This window comes from Pseudopodoces humilis, chromosome 5 (assembly GCF_049639895.1).
Source record: "Pseudopodoces humilis isolate 2021_Gansu_Grassland_sample_001 chromosome 5, ASM4963989v1, whole genome shotgun sequence".
In the NCBI taxonomy this organism is placed as follows: domain Eukaryota; kingdom Metazoa; phylum Chordata; class Aves; order Passeriformes; family Paridae; genus Pseudopodoces; species Pseudopodoces humilis.
In genome coordinates, this window is record NC_142204.1 from 53,490,939 (window position 1) to 53,513,764 (window position 22,826).

Below are 22,826 nucleotides of genomic sequence, written 5' to 3' on the forward strand. Positions count from 1 at the left end.
TTGGTTAGAGAGTAGGAGAGACAAGGATGAGAAAAACAAGAAGAAGGTGTCTTAAAATGCACTTTTTGAATTACTTGCCTAATAGTGGCTGGCATAGAGACACATAATTTGAACTTCAATAATTTGACTGCAGTTTTGTAGAAACCTCTGTTTTGGAAGATATTTGTGATTGATTGGTCTTTTCTGAATTCTCCTGTTGTCTTTCTGATGCAGCTTTATTTGGAAGGTCATTGTTTTCATTTTGGGCTTTCCCCTCTCTAAAAATACTCTGGCAAGTAATAACCACAAAAACAGCTTCTTTTGAAAACCCTCCCACTTAAGCTGTTAAGAGCTCTAGTAATATTGTTTATCACAGAACACAAAATGGAGATGACATTTTTTTATACAAGGACTTTTGCAGGGGGTTATTTTTGAAAGAGTTTGCTGTGGTCACTGCAGAAAAAAATAAACCTGCCATAATTTTCAGCTTGGGCAATAGAGGTTCCAATTTTACTTGGTCAGAAACTTGTTTGTTTTGATTTATTCTGAGGATAAGAATTCAGTATGAGAAACCTCATAGCTTTGTATTTGCAAGAGGCTTGGTATAGAATAAGGTGTTCCAGGTGAAGCTTAGAAAAGCTGCAGTGTAGCTGTCACAGGCAGATAATTATGACTTCAACCAGCTACATAGTATTGCTCTGACTTAGTTTTGGAGACCTTTATAGGTGAAATTAACCTGAGAGGAGCACCCAGACTTGCTATGACAGTTTAATTATTTTTTAATGGTTCTTTGTGGCCTTATGTAATATTACAAAGCACATCCCTCCCTCAAATTCCTTTCATCTGCTGCCTTGTCACCCAAACTATATTAGGAAAATTTTAAAAGAATACAGGGACTTTTGAGTTCTTCTGGATGTCTGTGATAATAATAATAATTCCATTTAAACAGAGAGGAAAAGATGTGACTCTGTCAGTTTTCCAAACATCCTGTAGTAACTCATTTGTCTGACTGAGAAAATGTTGAATGACTGAATGAAAAGTCAACAAGTTAATTCCTTAAGTAAGACAGGCTTAGGTATTTTTCTTCTTTAGAAAAGAAGAGTGCTACCTACATTTATCCTCCAGCCATGGGCTGAATTCCATTGTAATGAAGTGAAACTGTTCAGATCCAGTTTTACCTGTTTTTCAACTTCCTATTTCACTTTTCCTTTACTTGTAATCTTCTTTTCATGCTTTACTCTTGCCCAGAATATGGTAGCACATAAGCAAATAAATCCTTTTAGCAAAGAAACACCAGAACAACGCAAAAACTAGTGTACATAGTTTGCAGTTGTTGTTTTTAGCACAAATTTACTGTCCTGAACTTCTGCTGCTGGTTCTTTCTGCTCTAGTAGTCCACCCACTTCAGGCTCTGTTTAAGCTAAAGCTACATACAAAATGTTACTGGTCAAACACTCTGTTACCAAAATAGTTGAGATCAGCTGGAAAACTGTGGTTGCAGGATACTCAGACTGGCATTCTTGAAAGCTGTGACACTTGTCTATATTTCTTCCTGTTGTTGATTTTTCAGACCCTCAGGCTGGAGGGGTTCAAGTCATCAAGATGCATGTCTTAAAATGAACTTTTGGGAGAATGTGTCCATGCGTCTGTCCATCCATGTGTATGTGCATGTATTTCAGGTTTCCAGCACCAGGATGCTACAGCTGCTGCTATATAATTGCTAGTATTTCTTTAGGCCTGCTGCAATATTTGTTTAATGGAGTCCTTTAGCATTCATCTTTCCAAACTCTGCAAAATGGTTCCACCTTCTCCTCTGTACTGCAGCACAAGCTGTAAGGACAGATGCTGTACTCTGGCAGAGCAAAACCATATAACCCATTCTGGGATACAGAGCAAAAGGGAGAGAAACAGAGCCTTGGGAAGAAAAGGGAGTTTAAGTCCAAGCCCTAGGCCCTGCTGAGTGTAGGAGTACAAGTCATTTTCTTTCATTATTCATGTTGTTTGAGCTTTAGTTTTACATCAAGCCTCATTGATAAGAAATTTTGACTATGTGCACTTGTAAGTTGGTTAGGAAGTTTGTAATCCTCCTGAATAGCTGGCAGCTAAGTGTCTTGCCTGGCTGAGCTGTTTCTTTAGGAATTCATTTCGCTGAGATGATGCCAGAAGTGGGTCTCCCAAAAGATGTCATTGTCATCTGCCCACAGACGGGAATAATAGGAGGCAGTCTTCTTGGGCTGCTGACAGGGCATCTATGATATATTTGTCTCAACAGACAGGTCATCCGTAAGTGTCTTTTGAGTTGCTCAAAATGTGTCATATGTGGGGGAGTGAGAGCAGAGAGGTGCTTCCACACACCCCCACTCCCTGCTGTTTGGATTGCACTGGTGATCTGAAAAGGACTCCCCCCCACACACACAATATTGCTCCCAGTTCTTGGGACCTACTCTGTCACCATCATGTCCTCAGCATGAGGAGTGAGTGTGGATGTCCCAGCTTGGTGTGTGACCTCCTCGCTGGAGACCTTTTACATCTCCTAATGCCAGGACCTGTCCAAAATCGTTTTATGTGCTTCTCCTGCTCACTCAGCCCACATGCTCTGAGCATGCTTTTGTTCACTCATCCTTCAGTGTGTATCAGGATCAGCTCTGCAGAGTGAGCACTGAGCTGCCTGGCATGCCAAGGCACGAGCGTGCCCTTTAAGAAGCGCATGAAATATCCGTGCATGCTTGACAGTGCCAAACGCTTCCGTCTCTTTTGCCGTTTTCCCTCCACATCAATTCCAAACAAATAGTTTGCTTGACACAAAAAAGGATGAAGTTAGCTTGAAGCCTGACTTGGAGCCAAAGTATGTGTGCCCATCCATGTCAGGCATCAGTAGGGCACATCAGCTGGTGCCTGACTGATTCTAAAACCTGCAGCTTGGATTGTGGTGGCACCACCATTGGTGCTCCAGTGTGGGCTTCTGGCCGCTGTTCCCAGACCTATCATTTTTCCTGCCTCCATCATATCCACATGGCCCCTCCCTTAGCCCATTTACAGCCTGGATCACGCTTGGTTGGTCTCAGCTCCTAGGTGAAGTAATAGATAAGGAATGTTACAAATATAGAAGTTTCTCCTCCTGGCAGACAGGCTCTTGTGCCTGCTTGGTCAGCAATTACTCAGAACAGCCATACCTGCCTTTTTAAAGCTCCAACTGTGACACCACATGGACTGTTCCACGTTTTATAACCTGCTGCAGGCTGAGGGATCCTGGCCAGTAGGAGAGTACTGCTCAAGTTTATGATGTAGGTGCCATTACCACAACACATAGGAACCCCACAGACAGGCTCAGGATCCCATGGGAAACCACAGGTCTCCCCTAGATTCGTCCAGGATTACGCTAGCATCTATGCAAGCTTCCCCTTTATGCAAAAGTAGAATGATGTGGTAATGCTGAGTCCATAGACATATGTGAGGCAAGAAAGTCGAGTTCAGCCTGCAACACAGGTGGTTTTCATTTAGCATCTTCATTGGCGTTACTGTACTTGTGTATTTGCATCATATGACTGCAGGATTTGGAATGTGCCTGCCTATAGACAGAGCTCTCATTTACTAATTGCCTGCTGTCCATGCTTTAGGCCTGAAATGTGTGTAAAGAGATTTTGGAGGCAGAGATTGCCTAGTACAGGTGGGTCTCTGTGCCTGTTACATTGTCTGGGAGAGAGCTCCTTTGCATGTTATTTTGAAATTTGAAACTGTAGGCAGAGGGGGAGATGAGAAATTTATTTTTTTCCCTGCTCCATTCCTTTCTCTTGCCTGACATCTGTCTACACCCTGGATTTCCACTTTTTTTTTTCTTTTGAATGTTCCTGCTATTCCGCTTTTCTTTTGTTTTCTTCTGTTTCATTTAGAAATATTTTTTTCTCAAACATTTTCTTACTTCTACATCATTTAACAAAATTGATTGTTGTGGGATGATCTATGCAAATACTTCCAAATTTCTGCTACTGCACAGCATTATCCCTATGTTCTTTCAGCAAAAAAAAAAGCAGGGAAAAAAACCCTAAAAAACAGAGCAAACTAAACCCAAGTGAGTCTTGTAACTGAGAGACTCTCTGAGTCTGGATTTGCAAACTAATGACTAATTTCCCTAAGTACTTGCCTACTCCTAATTGCTTCTAGATGAGATTCTTGGCTTGCTTGGGGCAGGCACATACTCTTTAAGTGCCTTACATGGCTACGTCATAAGAAAATAATTCAGAATTATGTGGAGCTAGTGAGATGTACTTACCCAGGATTAAATTTGGCTTCTGTGTTCTTGTTTTGGGGAGGCCAAAACAGCTTGAGGATCGTAGTCAACCTGAGAATACTCCAGATTTTTGTAGCAAAATCATCACATACTTTACCCTGCTTGCCCTTGTGGAAAAGCTTCAAGGCCTTTGAGGTTCTTGGCCCTTCTCTGTTCTGAAAGTTTTATTTAACACAAGCTGAATGCTGTGTATATCTCATCAGGGCCCTGTTAAAGAATGTAAAGAAGAATGAATGATGGGGGTGCTTTAAAGAAAGGCATCTGTCCTGTTGGGAAATATTTGCTGAGCCTACTCCCACCTTCCTTAATTGTTATTGTGCTTGTATTGTAAGAGAGAGTCCCTCCTGAGCACTCTCAGACCCTGAGCAAGCACATTTCTCCCCCCAAAACTTGTTGTGACACATCTGGTTTATATTGAGACTGCTGGGTTTCTGTTAAGCCCTCCAGCACAGAGGAGTCTTTGAGACATTTATTCTGCATTCCAGCACTGAGCTATTTGCTAGGGGAAGAGAAAGCAATGCAGTAGTGTCTTTCATTAAAAAGGAAAAAAAAAAAAAAAAGAAAAAACCAAAGCAAAACAAAAAACCAAACAAGTAAAAAACAAACAAACAAACCAGCAAAAACCAAAAAAATCTCCACCTTTTGGAATGCAATTTTCCTTTTGTAGTAACCCACATGGAGGTAAATGAAGGCTGTAAAGATGACAGAGCCAGAGCCAGGGCTCAGTCTCCAGAGTGGAATAAATGTGCTGTGGTCAGCACAGTATCTCAGTATTTCCCCTACATCTTTTAGGGTGGTTTGATTGCTACTTAACACTTACTGATCTTATTTTCTAGTTTTGATTTTGTTCTGATTTTTTTGTTTTGTTTTGTTTTGCTGCAAGGCACATATTTGGCTATGGTGGCCTGTCTAGAGTATGGATTTCCTGTAGTATCACTGGAATATACAGCTCATATATAACTCCCGAGGAGAGACCTAATGCATCTTCGTCACTCACAGGGGGCATTCTAATTTTGCAAAATAATTTTCTGAACACAATGGCAGTGTGAACTTAAGGCAATGTGGCCACTGACACCATTATTGCCTCTCCTAATGAAAAATGGATGTTTAAAGTGGTGAGACAAATTCTATCCAGGCGTTTCCTTTCACTTTCATTTAAGGTTTCTTTTTCCAGAATCTTAAATATCACATAAGTGCTATTAGATATTTAAGATATTTATCCTTTTATTAGAGAAACAACCAAAAAAAAAAAAGTGCCCATTAAAGCACTTTTCCAGTGAGAATTGATATTATTATAGCATGTTTTGTTCTTAATTATTTTGTTGCAGGCTGTAAGCACTAAAATACTTCCTGTTGAAATTTGCTACTAAGTTAATGTTCTCTTTAATATTTAGGAGTGCAATTCTTGGTAGCTTCTGACTTAACTAAGACTAATTATCTTCTTGTCAAGCACTCTTTTTCAGCCTTTCTGTCCTGTCTTTAGATGATATCACAGCAAAAACATAGTAATAGCATTTGAATTAAGCTTGCTGGAGGGAAGTAGAATTTCAAATTTTCATTTGATTTTATAGGGTTTTTTCAAGATTCAGATTCTGCAAAATAATCAGATCTCTGGCTTTTAATTAAATTAAAACACTTTGCCTAAGTTTTAAGTACATAATTTTAAAGTAGCTATATGGATTAAGCTTCCCTTTTAATTACAAATCAAGACAGAATGGGTCCTGTAACATGACAAACACTGACATAATTTTCTTTCATAAACACCTACAGCTGATGCAAATGGTCTGTTTCTTGATTTCTGTTGTGTGCACTTCGGTTATGTTTAATTCATTGTATTCTTAGAATCCTGCTGTCTCTCAGCCCCTTCTGACTCATTTGCATAACATTTCAAAAAGTGTTTGGTAGTCTCTGTCAAACACAAGCAGTAGCCTCTCTAAGGCATGCTAAGTTCTAGCTTGGAAAGCCTTGCGTAGGTAGGGGTCTAAACACCACAATAAAGTGATTGCGTTGGAACTCCTTAATTGTAGCCCTCTTCTAATCCTTCAGTGTATTTTCTTAATTTATATTAAATAGATACCTATTCTCCTCATTTTTCTATGAAGTTTTTTGTTCAGGCTCTGTTTGCCTGGCCTGGTCCCACACAAGGTGCAGATGAAACATCTCACACCACATTTGCCTTGCGTGTACTCACACTGCAGTCACTTTTTCATGCAGCAATACATAAGAGGAAGCTTGTGAGTGCAAAAAAAGATAATCCTGTGAATTAATTTTTGTCATATATTCTGTTCCTTCTGTTTTGTAGTTCATAATTGTCCTTTCAGCAGGGTGTGGTGGGTGAGCCTAGCTCACTGGCCAGAGTGGCATGCAAGGAAAATGTGCCAGACACCATGAAAAGCAGGGAGAAAAGCTGCAGCAGAAACACCTGGTCCTTGAAGGTCCACCAAAGCACCCCAAAGACACTGGTCATTAATGAATGAGCTTGTTAAACCTCTGCCACCACTAAAGCTACCCTTCATGCAAGGTTTATAGCTCCTTTTTGAGAACACTCTTAAGCTAATCTACGTCAACTTTGAGGAGTTGCATCTGAATGTCCTCTCTGAAAGTGGTGTGTGTCGGCAGTGCTCTTTCTTTCAGAGAGAATACTTTGTTGCACTTTGTCAAAGAAATTTCCATTAAAAAAAGAGTGTGGAATGAGTAGAGAAGATCTTTAATCTACCAGTGGTTGTTTATAAATATGAAAAGTGGTATAAGGGACCTAAGTCGCAGATCAGGAGGAAGCACAAACAGGAGGGTAAGTTATTTCTTCTGAATGGGAGTAAGAATCTAAATCATCCTGTGCTCCTTCAGATGACTGAAGATATCCTTCATTTTAATGAGAACCATATAGGCTTTTGTGTGTGCTCAAATGCGCAGAATAAATTGAAATTCACTTTCTGTTCGCTGTCTCACATTGTGCCTGGAATGTGGTTGTGCTTCTTGCCTGGTGAGATCAGGTTGAGGGTTTTTTTGTTCAAACATAAGGGTAATTCATTCTTCATAGTCAATTGAACTCAACCATTTTCAAGCCAGCTGCCAATTGTGATACGTGCAGTACTGGCTTTGTGGTGTATTCTTTTGTTCCCATAGAGAGAAACTGTGAGCACTAGTCTGGTGACCTTAACCTTTTTAGAGGTAAAAATGAGTCCCTTGTTTGTCCAGACTAAAGTTTTCACTGAAGTTTTCAATTTTTTTTTCTTGCTTTCCTTCTTCTTTCTCTTATCTGACAGTAATTTTCTCCCTTTACGTGTATGAACTTTGTATAGCCTAGGAAAAGCAAGGAAATGCATTTATAGGTTTTGGTACCAGGGAATAAAATTTTCTTTTTTCCTTTACCAAGGAAAGGTCACCTTGTCATCCAATGGTGTGCTCATAGCAACTTTCAGAGGACCCCCTTATTCTATAAGAGAGGGAGTGCATCCATACACAAGCATCCCCACAAACACCACCACCCCCCCAAAAAAAAGCCACTATTAAAAGAAAATAAATTTGTGAGTTTCAGTTTTTCTCAGTGACAACCTCCTTTGGGATTTATTTTCATCCATTTTAAATTATGATAGTGAGGAAGAGACAGTGTAATAACATTATTATCCTAAATGGGTGTGGGACCTCCTCTTTTTAGAAGCTTTAGAATGACAAAAGTGAGTATTTTGATATATGGCTTAACTTCATTGAGTACTGGCATTGCAAACCATCATTAAGAGTCAATCACACTTATAACCAGTGTTCCATACTTTGAAGATAACAGAACAATTCACGTAGTATTGAGAAATGTTTTAGGGGTCTTGTTGTCCTCTGTCCTCTTTTCTGCATGCCTATGTGTGTTCCTCCAATTCAAAACTACTTTTTCAGCTTCAGGTGTCATTAGAGAAAATGGCTTGTAACTGTTCTGCTGAACTGCTGTTCTAGAATGAAATATTTGGAAACAATGTGGTTTGTTTCATTGATGAAACATGTTAATAGAGAATCCCCAAGAAAAAGCTGGTGCACCCACTGTCACTTGATTAGCTTTTCTTCTTAAGAAATGGATCAGAGCAGTTATTTCAATTTGGACAAAATTCTGGATGCATTGGTCTGAGGAATGTTCCAGAAGTCTTAAAGAGAGAAAGAGGGGTAGCAGGATGGATGTTTTGGCTGTTTCCCTCCATCCCCTTGTGGAACACTGAAGTGAGCCATGTCAGCATGATACGGTTTGTTTCAAACCCCAGTAATTCACATTTATGCTTGAGTAATGTGAAACAAATGAGTATTGGCCAGGAGTTTGGTCTCACAGAAGGAACCTGCACTACCAGCCAGGATTGCTGATATTTATGGAGTTGGAGGTATTGGTGAAGGCTTCACCTGGAATAGTTTTTCTCACTGCATTATATATTTAAAAATAGGGGAGTTGGTCAGGATTATTTTTATTTTGCAGTTAAAGGGAGGGGCTAGTGTAATATTCTGGTGTTTTGGTTTAGCTTTTACTGCTATACCACTGGATATACCCAAAGAAAGATTATGTGAAACAGGAAAGGTATTTATAGAGCAGTGTCTCAATTTTTCTACCAAAATATTTTGAAATATACATCTGAAGTTTACAATCTGTTTTATAATGCTCCATTTGTAGCTACTAAATCTAGAAAGTTCTCAATCTTTCAAATGTTAAGAGAACAAAATCACTATATCTCCCAAGAATCTCCAGTCAGTATTGCAGCAGTAACAGCCCCACCAAAATACAGAGCTTTTTACATAACTGTCAAAGTTTATTGTTGGTGTCGGATTTTATAAGTTCTTCTCTAAAAAGTTGTTCTCCATTTTAGACTTTAAGGTGGGTTTTTTTCCTTAAAAATTGGACCCCCTTGCATTTCTCAAGTATTTTTGGGATTTTTCCCCTCTGATATACTGCCTTGGTCACCAGCTGAAAATGGAATAGATGTTCTTCTTAGTCTAGCACGAAAAGTTGACATCAGTTGGTCTTTAAAGCAGATTTACAAGTAAATTGTAGAAAATCTGTAATTCTAATAAGAAGATAAACTTGACGTAATCACCACTTCAAATAAAGTATTTTTTCTAATTTGTTGGATAATAGTGTAGTGGAACATGCAAAAATTAAAAAAAAAATGTAGCTAAGGAAAATATTACCTTAATGAAACAGGTAAGCATAGCCAGTTATTTCAATATGAGCAAGCCTTGCAAACCCATATTGTAGCACCCTGATCTGTGTGGGATACTGGAAACTGGAGTCAAATATGGAGAGAGTATTTTTTTCTTTCACACAACCATCATTTGGAGGGAATAGTAACCTAAGCACCTCTAGGAATCTAGAGGAAGAGCTGGATGAGGAAACTGCTGAGACATAAATGTACAGAGAACTTGAAAAATAGGATTGGGTGGGAGGAAGAGTGCTCGTGGCTGGTGTGCGGGCAGCGCTGGGTCTGTGCACCCAGTGCGTGTGTCTCTGCAACTGACAGCGCAGAGGGCTGGGCGGATAGGCTTCTCTGGGATCTGGTTATACAATCCCCCCAAACTGTAAAGTTCCTTTCCTCCTTGTTCTCCCAGACCTATGGGCTCTCTACTCAATTTGGGATGTGGTAGAATATGTTATTCCAGTGGAGTGGCAGTAATCGGGTAGGAAGGGAAAGAAAGGTATTCCAGAGGGTTTTCATGCAAGGATGCTGCTAGCTTTTGACATTTACCCAAGTCAATTATATCTATTTCTCTGCAGTGGAAAACCTATTTTAAAGGGAGAAGCTGGGATTTTCAGATCCTAGGTGTACTTTGAGATTTGCCAAAGCAAGGTACTGAAAACAAAATAGTATTAAAGATAGGCTTTGGTTTTTATCTTCTTTCTCCTACTCAGAAGGGAGGGGCAGCTTGTTCTGACTACCCAACACCCATAGAACAAGACAGATTTCACTCTAGTGTTTGCCTAGGGTTTCCCACACACAAATGTGGACCACTCCCTGTGAAATGACACAGCCACAATCCTCTCTGATGAAGATTGTCAGTGGGATTGTAAACTTCCTGCCTCTTATTTCTCCTTTTTCCACAGTTTCATTTTAAAATATTTCCTTCTTGAGAGCTTTATGGTAAGTGTCTGAATGCATCCTTTCATTCCATCTCCTAGAGTCTCTTCTTATAGCAACATCTGGGAAATTAATTTAATTTACTTCAATGTGAAATTACTTTCAGTTTGTCAGACATCAGCTTTTAGTTTAAGTGTTTGACTCCCAAGTGAAGCACATATCATTAGCTGATTATTATTTCAAGAGTTAAAGTTTGTGTAACTAATATTCTGAGTCTCAGACAAATACAAATATTATGGTGACCATGCTTTCATAGCTTCTCTGATTACTTTATTATGAAGAGATAACTAGATAGTATATAACAGTGTTGATTTTTACAGCAACATTTTTTTCTCAATCAAAAAACAGTGTTTTAATAAAACTCAGTAAAAAGAAACAAAGCAGATCTGTTTCCTTTGCTTTGCACTTTCTATTGACAGGTTCTTAGTGCTTTAGAATGGGTTATAGGAAAAGTAATGGCAGGATTTGATCTGTAGTTCCTGAATATTTTGGGAGCAGGCAATGCAAACACCCATATAAAATCTTCCCAGGAAACTATCTGTCTTAATATTTTATAGTATGCAATTTAGTCTTCTGCTTCCTCTATTATTCCACTATTTTTTCCCATTATGCAGTCACCATGGTACGTGAGTATCTGCTGCATAATCTTTTCTCCACCTGGCCTAGATGTATGCATGCATAGAGTGGAAATTAATTTGCTGTAAAATGCAAACTGTAAGTAAGAATTAATGTTCGTGCTTACCTAAGCACTGGAAGAGATATACAAAATAAAGTGGTATTGTCACCCTAAATGTGCAGCAGTGAGCAGTGTCCTAAGTGCCAAATAACCAGTCTTGTACATTGCTCTTCACCAGCCAGTTGTACTCTCTGCTTACACCCTGTAATACTTTCCACAGGGTTTGGCCATTGCTAATTAGCAGCTGAGAGAGGGAGGGACTGGGAGATAATGAGAGATCACTTTTCCCTCCCTGTTTTTCCTGCCATACCTATCTCCCTCACCCATACAAGGGAATGCAGAGCAGGGTGCTGGAGTGAAGCAGACACATCTGGAAGGATCTGTGACTCCCAGGAAGGTGAGAGACAGATGGGATTATACTCAGTCACAGGGTCATGTATCCAAGGATGTCAGTGAAAAAGAAGAGGATTAAAATGCCCTAATTTTCACTTTATTGCTATATTTTTTTAATGTGTGTGACAGACTGAAATTCATCATGAACCCTCTTAGTGGGTCCACAAACCCCTGAAACAGCACTGACTCCTGCCCAAGAGGTTTAAAAATGCTCCACTGTGTCACAGTCTTCACCCTCTCAAGGGTGCTGTTCCCACGTTTTGACCTTCTTGAATATCTCAGCCAATTTGTTGGGTTTTCCCTCTGAGGAACCTCTTCTCTCTACCTTCCAAACCAGAGCAATAATTAGCATTTCTCCCCAGAGAGTGGATTAAACTCACTTAAGCCTTTACCACCCTACTAAAACAGTAAGGAACTCAGATTATCAATTTGCATAAAACAGTGCTGTATTTATTAAAATATATATGTGTGGGTATATAATTAAGTGAGCCAATGCAATGTATGAGTAATGAATGGGAAGGTGGCCCATAATAAGGGTGTCAGTGATTACTGTATCTGTGCAGTGAAACAGGAGTACTGTGAACATGCCTGGAATTTGGAAAGTACATATCCACTCAGGAGCATTAGTTGCCTCATTGTGTTTAGATGACTTGTATAATTCAGAGTTAATGATTGAATTCATGTTGAAAAACCGTCTGCTCATCTGCGGCTACTCAAAGTCTCAGGGAGACTGAGCAAGTACAAAATAGCCATTTTGAGGAGTGATACTGAATCTAAGGCAATTTTCTTACCTTTTAGCTCCTTCATGGTAAGTAGTTCTTATCCTTCAAGCAGGTGCATCGGAAGGTACTGCCACTAAATGCTGATGAGTTCTTCAAGGAGGGAAGTGATGAATGAAAGATATGGTTATAACTACATAACCATTTAAAAATATCTTCCAATTATGCTGTGTGGAACAAGGATTGTAAGCATCCACTGAAGATACAATTTTATGAGCTGCAAGGATTTATTGATTTATTATATTTTTCTCTCCTCTATGGAATTGGTGGGAAGGATTAACTTTCACTTACATTCCGATGACATTTTTCACTCGTACTATCATCCCCATTCTCCATCCAAATGTGCTGCTGAAATGTGGCAGGTGGCTTTGCCAGTAATTGCATGCTCCTTCATTCCATTTTAAATGAAAGTATAGAGTACGGTGGCCTTCCTCTCTCATCACTGGCATACTTCACAGCCGTATGGTATTGACTTAGAAAACGCAGAAGAGTGGGCTTCCCTTTAAATTGCAAAGATGTGTTATCTTGCTCTATGTTCCCTTAGGAGACAGTAACTTAATTCCTGTGCAATAAGCTTCTGACTCCAGCATTTTTTCATGTCAAAAAATAAACAAACCACATCAATTTTTTTAAATGTCCACATTTTTTTTACAGTGATAAAAGAAACTGAACATGGTTTTGAATATTTAAAATTTATTATTTGGTGAATTGTAGGCAAGTTTCTATTACAGTATACATATGCTTGATCTCATTCTGAGGCCAGCAACCATGCTCTGGTAGAAGATGGCTTTTCTTTGGCCCCAGCTGTGCTAAACACTATTATAATTAGCACGATGGTTAACTTAATCAGAGCACTTGGCTCAGGAGAGAGGTGTTACAGAGTGCACCATAATTAGCATTTTCATTTCTTTGATCCTGAGTCTGTCTTTATTGACAGAAATATCAAGAGCTTGTTTGTTTTTTTCTTTTAACACTTCAGGAAGTGGAAATATGTGTGGCTGTGAGATTATGAATTTAGTAATGATTTTAGAAAAAAACCAAACAGACCTGTCCCAAAGGAAGTAGAAGGGATAAAGATCTATATGTATGGAAAATATGGTCTTTAGTGTAAGTCTTTAGTGCTGCAGTACATGGGCAGGTATATGGCCAGGAAACACCTCCTGGGGCAGCTGTGTCGCATTGAAGTTGCATGGGTAATGTTAACAGCATCTTAACCATTTCCAGCATGCTGCTGTGGACCACATGGCTTCTGTTTGGGTCTGTAGAAAAGGATATTTCCTTCAAGTGAGGAAGAGGAATGCCAGAAGTGTGATCTGTTTGAAAAAAAAAAAAAAAACACAAACCCAAAGGTTTGGATGATCCTGCAGCAGCTAAAGCTTTAGATACTTGCCAGCTTGGTCACTGAAGCACAAGCATCCCATCCTACGTGCCTGATATAAGCAGGTGGTGAAAGCATGCAGCAGACCAGATGACTGCTGTTCATGAAAAAACATAACATTTATGCTATCAGACAAAATGCTGAAGACTTCCAAACTTGCATCTGGCATCACTGCCTTGATTGCAGGGGAGGAAAGTTGAGACGCTCGAGAGACTCTTCTCATTACACACCATGGAGTGCAGCAGTCTCTTGCAATGCCAGCTGACACAGGATATTAAAAGTAGGCGACTTTTTAGTAGGTAAAGCCACTGTCAGTCTTCCTGAGATAGCCTTTTTTGAGCTTGATAAGCACACTGGAGTGGAGTGCCTGTGTCTCCAGTGCATTCTAGATTAACCATACCAAATTAATTATCTTAGCTGGTTCTGAGCATTTGTTCAGCACACTGGAGCAAATGCTGTATACACTCATTCTTATTGACTCTGGGATGATGGTAGCTCAGGTATGGGTATACACAACCCTTATATTTAACTTCCTTGTAGTCTCGGTAATTTTTATTACGTGTTCTAAAAAGAAGGTATAGCAATGTTTACAATGAAAAAACAGGCAAAAATAGTTGGGGCTCTTATGGTAAGAGTTCTTTGCAGGTTTTCACTCTTTCTTTATATGTATCTGTCTCTTTCCAGTCTTTTACAAAAGAGAAAGAGCTACCACATGCATGTGTTCTTATAGTTCATTTCAATCTGCTTTGCCAGTAGAAAAAACATATGCTAATAGAGGCTGCAGAGAATGCAGCTGTCATTAAGGGACTTCCTATGTTATCCTTGACTTTGCTAGATTACTTTTATCTACTCAGGATGGATAATAATTTTTAAAACGTTTATGCAACTAGGTTTTAGGTCAATAGCAGGTTAAACCATTTATTTAAGTAATCTTTCTGGGTGGAAAGTATGTGGAAAGACCCTCTCACTTTTTACAAGATTATTTTCATATCAGCATTAAAGCAGCAAGCAATATTCTTGACAGTAGACTTGGAAGATACCCATTATTTGAGAGACATGATAAAAACAGTATAAGCTTTTCCAATACGCATACAAAGCCAGTAATTGTCTGTTTCTGCCATTCCAGTTATTTATGTAATTATACTTAATGCCAGACAGATTTGAGAAGAAAAAGCAATAGTTGCTGCAGTTTCAGATTAATACTTTTCCATTCTGAGATCATAAAAACAGTAAATACCTCTCATGGTGGTAGAGAGAAAAAAGGACTATGGATTTGTAAACAATTGATCAGAGGAGCTGAGGAGGAGGGAATGTGTCTTTTTTAAGTCTGTCTCCTGACCACACAATTGCATCATTCCTAAAGCTCACTGATTCCTAGGAAATGCTGCCGTTGCATAATATCGTTTCTTGGATATCAATTCCTTTATTAGACAAAAGTGTATTATACTTTCACAGTGGATTTAAAGGTACAGAATTTAACTATCTTAAACATACCTGGACATACTTAGGCTATCCTGCTTTGCTCAGTTCTTCTGTGTCACAGCCCTGGTGAAAATATTTGCCTTGTAGCCAAAAAGTGCTTAAATGGTAAGATACCTTCCTCACGGTCCTGCTTAGCATAACTTGGTTGGCCAGGGTTAAGGAGCTCTAGATGGTGAATCCCTGCCCTCCATCTAATCCCACATGCTGGAACAATCCAAGGTGGTTTATAAATGCCCCTGGAAAGTATGCCAGTGCTTTCAGACTCCAGGATTAGAGGAGCTGCTTGAAAACTTTCAGGTGCATCTTGCCTTCAAATCCACTGCATTCACTTGAACTCAGTTGTGGGTATTTGCTTCTTCGCAGTGTCTGAAGAGAAATAAACTGGCTGTGTGCCACACCTATGGCAGAATGCCCAAGTTCGAAGTTCAGATTGGGTTCAGCAAAACTGGTGCATCCATTTAAAGCAGATAAAGAAAAATACTGGGTTTTGTAGGCCCACTCAAGAAATAAATATATGCTTATGGGTTTTATAACACAGTGTTCCTCTAGTTTGTCAGCTAGTAGTATTATACTCTTGTACAAATTCCCCACTTAGCCTGAAAGTTCTGCCTGAGCTAGATAATACCAATTTTAAAAATCACGCTTCTCTCTTTATTTTTTTTTAATGAGTTTAGGTAATGGAAAATTTACTGCATGCAAATATGAAAGGTTCCAGTGACTTAATTGCATTCATTTCTAACACTTCTCCCTCATTTTTTGCCTGAATTTTATCTCAAAGTTCCATTTTTCAACTCTGTCTTTTTATGCCCTTTATTAAATGTCTCTAACTAACCTAAGTATTTATGAATTGTGATCAAGCCATCCTGAGCTTTATCTTTGTGCAAATAAATAGACTGAATTACTCCTGGCTCTTGCTTTAGGACATCTTTCCCTGACTTTGACTCTTTCTTTCAGCTCCACCCTGAACTCTTTCCAATTTGTCAACATGTGCTTGTTATCACTTCAGTAATAAAGTGACTGAGCCAGTCCTAGGCCTCTCAGCACTGTAAGAGAAACTGAAATTCTGCTGCTCCAGGAGTGAGGATAGAATGGGCTCACACTGAAGATCTGGACTTGTTGATCTAACAGTGGAAGAGGGAAGGAAGATGGAGACTGTGGCCAGGACTGGAAGGCCAGGACTGCAGTAGCATGAGGAAGCTCGGCTCCAGCATAGGCAAAGCAGGCAGAGGTCTGTGACTGCTACTTAGCATTGTTTTGCTTACTACCCAGTCGACCTGGATAACCTCAACCTTGTCTGTTCCTAGTAGTGCTCCTCTGAAGTGCTACGATGATGTTTTCTGCTTTCTGTCTTCCCCTAGCTCAGGTATTGAAAGATCTCATTCATCATCTTGGACACTGCATCCCTGTCAGAGTTTTAGCTGCGGCTCACCGCGGCCCTGAAGTCATCCTTCAAGTCACTGCTTTCCAGATTAGTTCACCACCTTACAAGTTTAACCTGTGTTTGAAGAAGCATGACCTTGCATTCTGTGACTGTTATAAGTAATGTCATTCAAAGAGCTACACAGAGCATATTTTTCAGCTCACTTTGAGCTGACCTGCCCTTAGTCTGGCTGCTATACCATTAGTTATATCACCTTCACCCTGACTGCCACTGTGCTGTTTTCTTCCACATCACTTAAGACCATAGATTAGAGAAGGATCAAGATCTGTCTATACACAAATCAAGTAGAAGTTTCATTTGGTTCTGGGAGTCTCAGTCTCTGAAGCTTCTTCTATTTAACTGCAATATTTCTGTTCTGTGGGATGTATGCCTCCATTTCATGCTCCTCTTTCAGAGAAAGAATGGAAAAGGCAAGTCATCTTTCATCTTGTGGCTCTTGTGTTGTGTGCAGGATTCCTACTACTGCAATGCAGTTGAAGATACTGCAGAGGGATATTTAAATTCAAGCCAGAAAAAAAAAGCCTAATTAAAATGAGGGAAAAATTATGAATGCATTTCTATTTTTAGGATTTGTGAAACTTGCCTTAACAGAATCTTTGGGCTTCAATTAATATTCCATTTTTAATTGGAGCATTTTGCTGCATACAATGTTTTAAAGTAAAGGGTGAGTTAGTTGGGCATTTATTTGAAAACTAAAAAATTCAGGGGAGCCAGTGTGTGATTTTGAATATGGTATTGGCTGCATAGGTAAAGGGGCTGGGGAAGGGAGGAAGATGAGCAACAGAAAAATGACACTATTTGACATCTTAGCTATGCATTCTGGGTGCTGTCCTTAACAACTAGGGCAAGAAAAATACATCACAAAATATACCAAAAATGGATTTAAAATAATAACTTTTCACCCTTCAAGCTCTATACTCATATGTGAGTCAGGAGTTGCAGAACCTCTCAAGAGTTTTGTTTTGCTCACATCCCCTGTTATAGATGAGCTTCTAGGTTGTTTTATTCGTGCTCTTTCCTGCTATTCACATTATTCATGCACTAAAATAAATAGAGATTTTTCTGCCCAGGGAGTAATGCCAGCTAGCTGAGGTTTTTTTGTGGCAGCCAGCAAAAATAACAAGGGAAAAGGGGTGCTCATGGAAGGTATGGTGGTAGCCAGTGCTTGATGGGCAGCGTCCTGCTGCTCAACAGGAACGCAGCTCCTGGGGGCAGTTCTGGCAGATCAGCTCCACTTCTGCATCCAGGTGATTTTGATTCCAGGAAGCTAGTTAGACCAGATTACCATGCTAAAGGCTCATTAAGGGAAGAGGAAAGGAGTATTTGAGTTCCCAAGACTCATGGGAGTTTTCAAGTCAGTACTGCACAAAAATCACTGCTCTTACTTCTGTTTAGTCATACCACCCTAAAAATTGTTAAATCAGTTAAAAAATTCAAGTGTCTTCAGATCAGGCTTCTGTTTTCTGTGTGAGAGGATCTGCTTAGAAAAACTGGATTGTACTTTTTTCAGAAACCAAATGACTTGTCACAAAGCACTGCTTTGTTCCTATCCTGGATGTTATCTTGAGCTACAGAACAGAGCTGTTACTTTGCATTTCATGTGCTGCATAACCTCCTTCCCAAATGCCAGAGCCATCAGAGAACCATTGTTGCCTCCTGTACATGGAGCAATCTTAATTACTGCATCAGCTTCAGAATAAATTTACAGTTAAACAAATATGATGATGAGAAGTAGAGTGATAGGCAGATAAGCAGGACTATGGTAAAAATGTCATGTGAGTAAAGTTTTCTTGGCATGTTGCTCGGAACCAAAACAAAGTCCTACTCTTCCAAACACTATAGTCAGGTTCAGCTATGTTGTGTTTAAAATGCATCTCCATCAATCTGAATTAAATTTTTCCTCAAGTGATTTGCTGCAGATTGAACTATCCTTTCAGTTGGGATGGAGGAGTACAGGGACATGCTCCCGAATTTCCCCCCTATACCACATCATTAAAGCATGCTTCTGACCACTGCAACAATACAAAGTGATGTTTTTCTTTACCAAGCTAGATAACGGCAAAAATTGCTTATCAAGGTTGGTGACTACATTTAGCTCAGAAATGACACAATATTTTACCAAACATAGAACATTAGCATTAAAGCAGTGAATACCTGGATCATGGCATTGTGAAGTTTGAGGAATTCATTTTCTTTAATCAAGTCTAGACAGCCTACTTCCAATTTTTGCTAACTCCCACATTTTCTTAAAAATAGACAGGTTCTATTTTTGATATAATGCCAGTAGTGCTAAGTGGCTTATGTCTCCCTCCACAGAGGATACTCTGCCCCTGCTGTTTCCAGTCTTCCTGAAATGTATTTAGATTAGGTTGACTTTGTCTGTAAAGTGGCTACATAGAACAGTTATAGGACATCAAGAGTCACTTTGTTCCATTGCTCTTAATCTCTGTATTTGAAATCCAAGCATAAGGATCTTGATGATCCAAAAGGAGAGCAATGAATGAATATGTCAAGCCTAACTATCTAATCTTTCACAAAATGCTGAGGTGGTAGTTTTCGTAGAGATGTAGTCCCATACAACTGCAGGAGCTTCCCGTGTTTGAGGGAGGCTCCCTGTTATGGTCAAAGACTACTTAAGTTCCCTTTCCAAAATTTTTTTACTTCCTTCTTTGTAGCCATCCTTGTTAGAGCTATCTTGTAAGCATATTTTAGATAGAGACAATTATCTCCTTCTCTCCTTTTCCTTTTTTTTTTCTTTTTTTTTTTTTTAATATTTTGAACTACTCAATCATTTTGGAGATACTTTCACAATGACCTTTCCCAACAACTCTGCCAGGAGGACATCAAATTGAATGTTTCATTATTAGTATTATACCATTCAGACAATTGAGTTATTTTTCTTAAATATTCCAAGTTCAAGAATTAAATCTTGAAAAATTATTAGACCCACTCATGTTTAAAGAATGAGATAACTTTTAAATGCAAATTTATATGATAATGCTGAAACTTAGAGGTATAATTTATTCTGGAAGTATGCAAGAAAAGAGTGAATTTTAAGTACATATTATTGAAAAGTTGAAGTAGTTCTTGCAAACTTGAAATACATTATCTTAGTAGCATGCTCATATAAAAAAAAAAAAATGTGGCTAAACGGTAACAAATGAGCCAGTGTTTACCATGGTAAGGAGTACATTGGGGACATAACCATTAGACAAGGGTAATTTAGTTTTAGCATTATCAGTTAGAAATACTGCAGTTGAGTGGAATATTTTATTACATGAAAACATCTGTAACCAATATATCCCTTGGGAAGCTTACGTGACCTGTGATCTGTTTGGAAAAAAATGTTTTGGTTTTATGAGGCTGTTCAAAAGCAAATATGTGCAGTGGGCTGTGTCCCAGCGAATCTGGAAGGGACTCCTTCCTCTTTGTGTACCTCCTGGAAATTTCTGGGAGCTGTAGCAATGTTTCTACATTCCAGACTGTAGTCTTCAAGCTCACTCCATAACTCATGGCACTGAAAAAGACCTGGGAAATGTGAACAATCATGCTCTTTACCTTTAGTACTACTAAAGTACTAAGGTACTATGCTACTAAGCATACTAATTTATATTATATACATATATAGTAGTATATATATATTCTATATAATATTTAATACTACTTGATGCCACACAGTGTTTACACACAGTTATCCTTGCTGTGAGGTATCCTAAAACTGCAGCAGTCATAATAAGGTCCGTATCAAAAAGCCCGATGCAGACTGCTGGCTGTATATTCACGTTCTATTGAGGTGTGCCAGTAATACAGGACAAACAGCATCCTTAGTATATTTCTCAGGCCTTGTTGTATATCTTTTCCTGGCTGCCTTTTTTCCCCCCCTCTCTCTTTCAATGAAGCCAGAATATGTCATCCCAACTTAAATGTGCAAAGCAGTCACCTGTGCTCTATCCTCCCTAGTGCTCTGGCAGGAAAACAGAGTACCCAGCTCCTGAGGACCCTCAGTCAAGGCTTGGGAACTTGGGGAGCCAGGAAGACAGAGGGATAGACAGCCTGAACTTGACAGCCCATTAGGTACCTGACCTTCTGCTTAAATGACTATTGAATTCTTGAAGATGTGGATTAATGCTTTCTTTTGTTGGGTGAGATGGGCAGATAGGCATGCCAATTAGAGACAGCTTTGCCATGGGGTGCTTCGAGTCCTTCAGTGCAAATGGTTTCTTAGCACAGTATTTCTACAGAGAGGAAATACTGAGAAAAACTGCAACTTCTTTACAGAGAGGGGAAAATCATTGCGTTCACCCAGGATCTCATTTCACTGTGACACTCTGTTAGTAGAGGCAAAACAATTTGTTTCTAGTTTCTTGGCTATTGCTGAGACCCAGAAATCAAAACTGGCCATAGGCATAATACAGGTATGCATGAATTCCAGACCATAATATGTCAGGAGCTCTTTTGGCACAGGGTACAAAATAGGTTTCATGCCAGTAAGACCACGGCATTGCCTTCCTAACATCACTTTCAGTTCACACATCCTCCATGCAGCTCTGTAGCCACAGGGGCCCAAACCCAGCAGAATAGAGGGCATTTCTCTGCCAAAAGATCATTTTTCCCTTTAACTGGTGTGAGGTAGTGCTGCTTCTTAAAAAGTCTTCCTGGTCTGGGGAATATTTAAGCCATAGTTTTGTCCATCAAGTACTTTATCAATGCAAGGCTGGAGCAAACCTTTATGGCCGAAGGAAGCAGATGTGTGGGCTCTTTTGTCTGTGGTGATGACACTGTGCCTGGGATTGGGCTGACTGTGAAACCAAGTGCAATTCATCCCCACACTACCATCTGTTCGAAAGGTATGAGAAGTATGTGCTAACGGGTTGTTGGCAGTGCATAGAGTTTTACAGGCATGGAATTAGGAGGAGTGTAAAAGTTTTGACCCAGTAAGGAGAGGTGATGCAAGGAGAGCAGGTCATTCACAGAATGGAAAATCGTTCATTTCCAGTACCCAAAGAGGCAGGTGAAGATGAGTCTCATGGAATTTTTTTCCATGTACAAGGCAGTCCCAGGCAAGGTAAGGCAGGCTTTGCCTCACAGTTGGGTAAGCTTTGTTTGGAGAAAGTTGCCTCGTTTATCATAAAGGAAGCCACATATTTCTCATTCGTGAGCAGGAGTTTAGATTCTGAAATCAGTGCACACACAGATAATGCAGAAATGGGACAGCTTGTTTTGTCTAGATTTTTGAGTCTGCTTATGTCAGGAGGTAGGAAGTTCAAGTCTAATGTTGCTGGCTGTGTTTTCAGTGGATGGGATATAAAGGAGGTTATGGGGAAAAGCACAAAAAAAGGGCAGCAAGAGTAATGTAATGAGGAAGGAGAAGGTATGTTGTGTATTGAGGGAAGCAGGTGAGCCTCCTGCTTGGAGCAGAAATGTTGCAAAGTTAGTGCTTGCACAGTGTGAAAAGATCCCCGTTGTTGCCTCACAGAGGAGCTGTTAACAGGGCATGGGGGAAGCTCTTTGATCAAACACCTACCTGGTGTCTTAGTGCCCTGCTGTAATTCAACATTTAAACGGCAATGAATGTTCTCCCACTGAGATAGTTTTTTAATCTCTGACATTTCTCTGGAGATTTTGAAAATAAAAACAAACCTGTACAAATCCAACTTTTTTTTAGATGGTGGAAGGGTTTATCTGGAGATAAATGGTTAAGCAGGATGAAAGCAGAGTAGTGTCAGACCACTGGCATAATGGCAACTGCTTGCTGATTCCTACCCCAATAATCAAGTTAAGGAATGTTGTAAATTAACACATGCTAAGCTTTTAGTTTTGCAGCAATTAATGATTTATGCTATTCTTCCGTTGACATCATCTCATGTCACTGGAGCATATTTTAGCAAGAGTTATGTAATTCTGGTAATCCCCAGGAAATCTGCACACTGTTTACCAAAACTCACTTTTTTTTAAAGAGTTGTGCTTTGCCAAGAAACCTGGATCATGTCATACTAGAAAAATGCTTCTTTTGGTGCCTGAGAGGAAACAGTATGTGTGTGGGTATAAAATCTCATGCCTTCATGGTAAAAATGTGGAGGTAATTGGCCAAACCATGGTGTTTTGCTTCCAGAAATGGGAAGTCACTTTCATGAATCTTGCAGGTCTGAGGGCAGAATTTTAGAGGACCTAACTTCTTACAGCTGATGACAGATCCTCCTGCTTACCTACAGCAAACAAGCTGAGGAGGCAGCTCTGCTTTTTTTTTCTGTTGTTGTTTCATCCAGATGGCCAAAACTGTATTTTAGTTTGTTCTGGCTCTGATATTGC

At 39.5% G+C, this 22,826-nt stretch overlaps 1 protein-coding gene and 1 long non-coding RNA gene across 7 annotated transcripts in view; both read left to right on the forward strand.

Moving 5' to 3' along the window:
- The window catches only part of PLXNB2 (plexin B2), a 249,058-nt gene that overhangs the window by 102,122 nt on the left and 124,110 nt on the right, over positions 1 to 22,826 (forward strand). The gene's annotated exons all lie outside the window — the stretch shown is intronic.
- Positions 11,357 to 18,975, forward strand: LOC148184351 (uncharacterized). Its single transcript, XR_015772521.1, has 3 exons — positions 11,357 to 11,441; positions 16,031 to 16,304; positions 16,435 to 18,975. It is a non-coding gene; the product is annotated as an uncharacterized LOC148184351 (long non-coding RNA).